Below are 9,698 nucleotides of genomic sequence, written 5' to 3'. Positions count from 1 at the left end.
ATCAAATTCCCTAAACCCTCATCAAATACCCTATATCCTCATCAAATACCCTATATCCTCATCAAATTCCCTAAACCCTCATCAAATACCCTATATTCTCATCAAATTCCCTAATCCCTCATCAAATTCCCTAAACCCTCATCAAATACCCTAAACCCTCATCAAATTCCCTAAACCCTCATCAAATTCCCTAAACCCTCATCAAATACCCTATATCCTCATCAAATTCCCTAAACCCTCATCAAATACCCTATATCCTCATCAAATACCCTAAACACTCATCAAATACCCTATATCCTCATCAAATACCCTATATCCTCATCAAATTCCCTAAACACTCATCAAATACCCTATATCCTCATCAAATACCCTATATCCTCATCAAATACCCTATATTCTCATCAAATTCCCTATATCCTCATCAAATACCCTATATCCTCATCAAATTCCCTAAACCCTCATCAAATACCCTATATCCTCATCAAATACCCTATATCCCCATCAAATACCCTATATCCTCATCAAATACCCTATATCCTCATCAAATTCCCTAAACCCTCATCAAATACCCTAAATCCTGATCAAATACCCTATATCCTCATCAAATACCCTATATCCTCATCAAATTCCCTAAACCCTCATCAAATTCCCTAAACCCTCATCAAATACCCTATATCCTCATCAAATTCCCTAAACCCTCATCAAATACCCTATATCCTCATCAAATTCCCTAAACCCTCATCAAATACCCTATATCCTCATCAAATACCCTATATCCTCATCAAAAACCCTATATCCCCATCAACTTCCCTAAACACTCATCAAATACCCTAAATCCTCATCAAATACCCTATATCCTCATCAAATTCCCTAAACCCTCATCAAATACCCTATATCCTGATCAAATACCCTATATCCTCATCAAATACCCTATATCCCCATCAAATTCCCTAAATCCTCATCAAATACCCTATATTCTCATCAAATACCCTATATCCTCATCAAAAACCCTATATCCCCATCAAAATCCCTAAACCCTCATCAAATACCCTATTTCCCCATCAAATTCCCTAAACCCTCATCAAATACCCTATATCCTCATCAAATACCCTATATCCTCATCAAATTCCCTAAACCCTCATCAAATACCCCATATCCTCATCAAATACCCTATATCCCCATGAAATTCCCTAAACCCTCATCAAAAATACCCTATATCCTCATCAAATACCCTAAACCTTCATCAAATACCCTATATCCTCATCAAAAACCCTATATCCTCATCAAATTCCCTAATCCCTCATCAAATACCCTATATTCTCATCAAATACCCGATATCCTCATCAAATTCCCTAATCCCTCATCAAATACCCTATATCCTCATCAAAAACCCTATATCCTCATCAAATTCCCTAATCCCTTATCAAATACTCTATATCCTCATCAAAAACCCTATATCCTCATCAAATTCCCTAATCCCTTATCAAATACCCTATATCTTTAGATTTTTTAGATTAGATTAGATTAGATTACTTTACAGTGTGGAAACAGGCCCTTCGGCCCAACAAGTCCACACCGCCCCGCCGAAGCGTAACCCACCCATACCCCTACATTTACCCCTTACCTAACACTACGGGCAATTTAGCATGGTCAATTCACCTAACCTGCACATCTTTTGGACTGTGGGAGGAAACCGGAGCACCTGGAGGCAACCCACGCAGACACAGGGAGAACGTGCAAACTCCACACAGTCAGTCACCTGAGGCGGGAATTGAACCCGGGTCTCTGGCGCTGTGAGGCAGCAGTGCCCTAAACCCTAAGCAATTCCCTAAACCCTCATCAAATACCCTATATCCCCATCAAATGCCCCAAACATTTTCACACAGAGCTGCCAGAGAAAAGTACAGGTATCGCATTTAAAATATATTTGGATGGGTATCTGAGTAGGAAAGGTTTAGAGGGAAATGGGCCAAACACAGGCAAATGGGATTAGTTTAGTTTGGGAAACTTGGTTGGCATGGACGAGTTAGACGGAAGGGTCTGTTTTCCATGCTGTATGACTCTATAAGCCCCTATCAAATACTTTAAATCCCCATCAAATACCCTAAATCCCCATCAAATGCCCTGTATCCCTATCAAATGCCCCAAATCCCTATCAAATACCCTAGACACCCATCAAATACCCTAAACCCTCATCAAACACCCAATATCACCATCAAATATCCTAAACCTGCATTAAGTAGAATAATCAGTGCTGCATCCACTGTTTTTCATCATTTATATAAATGATTTGGATGTGAACATAGGAGGTATAATTAGTAAGTTTGCAGATGACATCAAAATTGGAGACATAGTGGACAGTGAAGAAGGTTACCTCAGAGTACAATGGGATCTTGATCAGATGGGCCAATGGGCTGAGAAGTGGCAGATGGGATTTAATTTAGATAAATATGAGGTGCCCAGGCAAATCAGGGCCACACTTATACACTTGATGGTAAGGTCCTGGGGAGTGTTGCTGAACAAAGAGACCTTGGAGTGCAGGTTTGTAGTTTCTTGAAAGCGGAGTTTCAGCTAGAGAGGAGTGGGAAGAAGGCATTTGGTATGCTTGCCTTTATTGGTCAGAGCACTGAGTATAGAAGTTGGTGGGTCATGTTGCAGCTGTACAGGATGTTGCTGAGGCCACTTTTGGAATATTGTGTGAAATTCTGGCCTCCCACAGGAAGAATGTTATGAAACTTGAAAAGGTTCAGAAAGATTTACAAGAATGTTGCCAGAGTTGGAGGATGTGAGCTGTAGGGGATGCTGAATAGGCTGGGGATGTTTTCCCTGGAGCATCAGAGGCTGAGGGGTGACCTTATAGGGGTTTGTAAAATCATGAGGGGCATGGATAGGATAAATAGATAAGGTCTTTTCCACAGGGTTGGGGGAGCCTAAAACTAGCACGCATTGGCTTAGGGTGAGAATGGAAAGATTTAAAAGGGACCTAAGAGGCAATTCTGTTCGCAAAGGATGGTGTGTGTGTGGAATGAACTGACAGTGGAGGCTGGTTCAACGATAACATTTAAAAGGCATCTGGATGGGGATGTGAATAGGAAGGGTTTAGAGGGATATGGGCCAAGTGCTGGCAAATGGGATTAGGTTAGGTTAGGATATCTGGTCGGTATGGATGAGTGGACCCAAGTGTTTGTTTCTGTGCTGTACATCTCTATGACTCTAAATATCCCTAAACCCATATTAAATACTCTAAAGCCCCATCAAGTACCCTATATCCCCACCAAATATGCCCAACACCCCGTCAAATACCCCTAGACCCCCATTATAAAGCTTCAAACACCATCAAATACCCTTAAACCCCCATAAAACACCTCTAAGCCCTGTCAAGTATCTCTCAACTCTATCAATTACCCTAAACCCTCATCAAATATAGCTAAATCCCATCAAATATCTCAACCCCCATTAAATACTCCTAAATACCATGAAATTTCATAAAACCCCCATCAAATGTCCCTAAGCTCAATGAAATAACCCCAAACTCCATCAAATACTCCAAATCCTCATTAAATGCCCCCAAACCCCATCAAATACCCTAATTTATATCACTTCCCCATCAAATACCCTCAATTAGATTAGGATATATGATCGGCATGGATGAGTTGGACTTTTTTCATGCTGTACATTTCTATGACTCTATAAATACGCCTAAACACTGTCAAATATACCTAAATCCCCATCAAATACACACAAACCCCATTAAATACACCCACACACCATCCACACTCCTCAAAACCCCCCAACATCTTAAATTCTTTCATTGGATGTGGGCATCGCTGGCTGGGCCAGCATTTTGTTTCCTGTGCCTAATTGCCCCTTGAGAAGGTGGGGGTGAGCTGCCTTCTTGACCCGCTGCAGTCCATGTGCTGTGGGTAGACCCACAGTGTCCCTTAGGGAGGGAATTCCAGGATTCCCACCCAACAACACTGAGGGAACGGCGAGATATTTCCAAGTCAGGAGGCTGAGTGGCTTGGAGGGGAACTTAGAACATAGAACAATACAACGCAGTACAGGCCCTTCAGCCCTCGATGTTGCGCTGGGCTGTGAAATTAATCTGAAGCACATCTAACCTATACTATTCCATTCTCATCCATATGCCTATCCAATGACCATTTAAATGTCCTTAAAGTTGGTGAGTCTACTACTGTTGCAGGCAGTGCATTCCAGAACCCTGTTACTCTCTAAGTAAAGAGACTACCTCTGACATCTGTCCTATATCTATCACCCCTCAATTTAAAGCTATGTCCCCTCGTGCTAGTCATCACCATCCGAGGAGAAAGGCTCTCACTGTCCATTCTATCTAACCCTCTGATTGTCTTATGTCTCAATTAAGTCAACTCTCAATCATCTTCTCTCTGACGAAATGTCCCTCAGCCTTTCCTCGTAAGACCTTCCCCCCATACCAGGCAACATCCTAGTGATTCTCCTCTGAACCCTTTCCAAAGCTTCCACATCCTTCCTGTAATGCGGTGAACAGAACTGTACGCAATACTCCAAATGCGGCTGCACCAGAGTTTTGTACAGCTGCAGCATGACCTCATGGCTCTGATCCTTCTATCAATCCCTCTACCAATAAAAGTTCAACAAAACTTGCAGGGGTGGTGTTCCTGTGTATCTGCCGCCCCCTGTCTTTCTAGATGGCCATGGGTTTGGAAGGTGCTGCCTGAGGATCTTTGGTGAGTTCCTTGTAGCTGGTACACACTGCTGCTACTGAGCGTCGGTGGGGGAGGGGGGGGGGGGGGAGAAGGAGGGAGGGAGTGGGTGTTTGTGGGTGTGGGGCCAATCCAGTGGGGGCTGCTTTGTCCCTGGATGGTGTTGAGCTTCTTGAGTGTTGTTGGAGCTGCCCCCATCCAGGGGCAAGTGGGGAGTATTCCCTCACCCTTCTGCCTTGTGCCTTGTAGATGGTGGGACAGGCTTTGGGGGGGAGTCAGGAGGGGAGTTACTCACTGCAGGATTCCCAGCCTCTGTAGTCGCTGTGTTTATGTGGCAAGTCCAGTTCAGTTTCTGGTCAACTCTCAGTATGTTGATGGTTGGGGGGGGGTTCAGTGATGGAAATGCCAATGAATGTCAAAGGGCAGTGATTAGATTGGTGCCACACAAATACCTTCACCAACAAGAGACAATGTTATTTGCCACTTATTAGCACAGGCCTGAGTATTGTCCAGATCTTGCTGCATTTGAAGACGGACTGCTTCAGTATCTGAGGGGTGGCGAATGGTGCTGAACACTGTGCAATCGTCAGCGAACATCCCCACTTCTGACCTTATGATGGATCAACTCTCATCAAATATCCCCAACGCCCCCATCATAAAGCCCCCCAAACTCTATCAGATATGCCCAAACTCCAGAATAAACCTCCTCCAACCCTTATCACATATCCCAAATCCCCAATATATCACCACTGGTATCTAATCAAATATCCCCAATTTCCAGAAATTACCCCAGATTATGTTAGATGGCTCCAGCTACATATCAAATACCCCCAAATCTCACTGATACACCCAATCACATCATATAACTCCCAACTCCTCAGAAAATATCCCACAGCTGCCATCAGACAGCCTCCAAATGCCATCAAATACGTCAAGCTCCATCATAAACACCCAGCCTCAAAAGATGTCCCCAATTGTCCTCAAACTAAATTAGAAAGCCCCACTCCCATTAAAACCCTTCAGTGCCTTCCTATACCACCAAAACCCAGCAAATATCCCCTAATCTCAGCAAATACCAGGACTGTGGCATGACATGGGAATCAGTGCTGGGGCCACTGTTACTTAACAATAAATTTGAACAACTAAGAAAGGAAAAGTGATTGTATATAGAGTCATACAACTGTACAGCATGGAAATCGACCCTTCAGTCCAACTCATCCATGCTGACCAGATATCCTAATCTAATCTAGTCTCATTTGCCAGCACTTGGCCCATATCCCTTTGAATTCCTGATGAAGGGCTCTGGCCTGAAACGTCGATTCTCCTGCTCCTTGGATGCTGCCTGACCTGCTGTGCTTTTCCAGCAACACACTCTCAACCCATATCCCTCCCAACCCTTCCTATTCATAAACCCATCCAGATGCCTTTTAAATGCTGTAATTATACCAGCCCCCACCACTTCCTCTGGCAGCTCATTGCACACACACACACATCAGCCTCTGCGTGAAAACGTTGCCCCTCGGGTCCATTTTACATCTTTCCTCTTTCATCCTAAGCCAATGCACTCTAGTTTTGGACTCTCCAACCCCTGGGGGAAAAAAAAACTTTGTCTATTCATCCTATCCATGCCCCTGATGATTTTATAAACCTCTATAAGGTCACCCCTCAGCCTCTGAAGGTGCAGTGAAAATAGCCCCAGCCTATTCAGCCTCTCCCTTTTGTTCCAACTTACACAAAACTAAAGCTCTCACACATTGTTGACTGTAGCTGTCTTCAGTACTCAGGACAAACTCTCTGCGAATACCTTCCCGGATAAAATAGACATTTAAAGTGATAGTATAGTCACAAAAGGTTGTAAAATCTCATTAAAACTGCACGTAAACAAATGCCTCCAAACCACACACACCGCCCCCCCCCACCCTGCTGTGTGAAGCCTAAAAAAGGTGAAACTAAAACTATCTCATCCAATTTTTTAACATGTGAAGTACAAATTACGTTTGAAGTCATACACTGTCACTCAATGTCATTGAAGCCAGATGAACTGGGTTTTTCTCACATTGCTGTTTGTGGGAGCTTGCTGTGCACTAACTGGCTGCCGGCTGTCCCACATTACGACAGCTGCTGCGCTTCAGAAATTCCTCGTGGGCTGAGAAGTGTTTTGGGGTGCCCTGCAGCGCTATATGAATGCAAGTTTTACTTTTTGTCAGGATATTAAGAAGGGGAGGAATTACGGTCCTTAAACTGAAACCAAACATCACATCGGGATGTTTGTCATTGTACTAAATGGTTTGGGTGAGAATAAAGAAGGTATGGTTCGTAAGTCTGCAGACGACACCAAGATTGATGGCATGGTACACAGTGAAGAAAGGTTTCTAAGATTACAAAGGGACCTTGATCAAATGAGTCAATGGGCTGAAAAATGGTAAATGGAGTTCAATCTGGATAAATGTGAGGTGTTGCATTTTGGTCCAATAAACAAGGGCAGGGCTTTTAATGGTGGGGCCTTGGTTGGTGGTGTATGACAGAGGGATCTGGGGGTTCAGGTACATAATCCTTTGAAGTTTGCATCACATATAGACAGGAGGGTTAAGAAGGCACTTAGCACACTTACTCAGATCTTTGAGTACAGTGAGTTGGGGAACGTCATGTTGGGGTTGTACAGGACATTGGTGTGGCCTCGTCTGGAATACTGTGCCCAGTTCTGGTCTCCCTGTTACAGGAAGGATATTATTAAGCTGGAGAGAGGGGGTCAGGAGAGATTTACCAGGATGTTGCTGGGAATGGAAGGTTCAAGTTATAAAGAAAGGCTTGATAGGCTGGGACTTTTTAAACTGGAGCATCGGAGGTTAAGAGGTGACCTTACGGGGGGGGGGCATGGATAGGGTTAATGGTAAGTGTCTGTTCCCTAGGGTGGGGGATTTCAAGAGTAGGGGACACATTTTTAAGGTGAGAGGGAAGAGAGATTTAAGAGAGACATGAGGGGCAAATCCTTTACCCAGAGGGTAGTTCGTGTGTGGAATGAACTTCCTGAGAGAGTGGTGGGTGTGGGTACATTTGGATAAGGACTTGGATAGGAAAGGGTTAGAGGGATATGGGCCAGGAGCAGGCAGCTGGGTCTAGTTTATGATTTGGAGATGCTGGTGTTGGACTGGGGTGTACAAAGTTAAAAATCACACAACACCAGGTTATAGTCCAACAGCACTAGGTTTCGGAGTGACACTCCTTCATCAAGTGGTTGTGGAGGATTGGTTGGGCTGAAGGGTCTGTTTCCGTTTTCTATGACTCTAAGTGTTGTTTAGTTGGAGTGCTGGGTTTCAGACACAGGGAGGTCTCTTTGACCCACAGAGAAGGATTCAGTGCTGAGGCTGCTGGTGATGGATGGTTCGGCCACTGGAATTCACACCGATGCTACACCCACCTGCTGCCTCTTTGGAGTCCTCCTTCTGTCACGGCCCGTCATCTGTCTCTGTAGATTACTCTCTCGAGCCTCCTGTTCTACCCCTGACTCCGCAGTTCTTGAGATCCCACTGGATCCACGACCTTTCCCGGTTCTGATAGAAGTTGTTGACCTGAAACTGAAATTGAAGTCTCTCTCGATGGATCCCTGGGTTGAGCAGATGGATCTGTGACTAGGGAGACAGGAAAATGGGCTGATGTTCTCTGTAGATATTCCCAGGGGGGTGAGATGAACAGATGGTGATCTCATAACACAAATAACATTCTCATGTGGTTGACAGAATTGTTTCAGCGTAAAGGAGGCCATTCAGCTCATCACATCTGTACTGGTTGGGCTCCCCTCCCCCCACACTCTCAGACAGTACACCCCAGACCCTAACCCCTCGAGTGAACCTCCCCCTCACCCCCCCACACTCTCAGACAGTACACCCCAGACCCTAACCCCTCGAGTGAACCTCCCCCTCACCCCCCACACTCTCAGACAGTACACCCCAGACCCTAACCCCTCGAGTGAACCTCCCCCTCACCCCCCACACTCTCAGACAGTACACCCCAGACCCTAACCCCTCGAGTGAACCTCCCCCTCACCCCCCCACACTCTCAGACAGTACACCCCAGACCCTAACCCCTCGAGTGAACCTCCCCTCCCCCCGGCCTCTCAGACAGTACACTCCAGACCCTAACCCCTCGAGTGTACCTCCCCCTCACCCCCCACACTCTCAGACAGTACACTCCAGACCCTAACCCCTCGAGTGAACCTCCCCCTCCCTCCCCCACACTCTCAGACAGTACACCACAGACCCTGACCCCTCGAATGAACCTCCCCTCCCCCCACACTCTCAGACAGTACATTCCAGACCCTAACCCCTCAAATGAACGTCCCCCTCCCCCCACACTCTCAGACACTACACCCCAGACCCTAACCCCTTGAGTGAACCTCCCCCTCCCCCCCCACACTCTCAGATACTACACTCCAGACCCTAACCCCTCGAGTGAACCTCCCCCTCCCCCCCCACACTCTCAGACACTACACCCCAGACCCTAACCCCTCGAGTGAACCTCCCCCTCATCCCCCACACTCTCAGACACTACACCCCAGACCCTAACCCCTCAAGTGTACCTCCCCCTCACCCCCCCACACTCTCAGATACTACACCCCAGACTCTAACCCCTCGAGTGTACCTCCCCCTCACCCCCCCACACTCTCAGACACTACACCCAGACCCTAACCCCTCAAGTGTACCTCCCCCTCACCCCACACTCTCAGACAGTACATTCCAGACCCTAACCCCTCGAGTGAACCTCCCCCTTCCCCCACACTCTCAGACAGTACATTCCAGACCCTAACCCCTCAAGTGAACCTCCCCCTCCCCCACACTCTCAGACACTACACCCCAGACCCTAACCCCTCAAATGAACGTCCCCCTCCCCCCACACTCTCAGACAGTACACTCCAGACCCTAACCCCTCGAGTGTACCTCCCCCTCACCCCCCACACTCTCAGACACTACACCCCAGACCCTAACCCCCTGAGTGTAC

This window comes from Chiloscyllium punctatum, chromosome 31, assembly GCF_047496795.1.
Source record: "Chiloscyllium punctatum isolate Juve2018m chromosome 31, sChiPun1.3, whole genome shotgun sequence".
Classification (NCBI taxonomy): Eukaryota; Metazoa; Chordata; class Chondrichthyes; order Orectolobiformes; family Hemiscylliidae; genus Chiloscyllium; species Chiloscyllium punctatum.
This window is presented reverse-complemented; position numbering follows the sequence as displayed.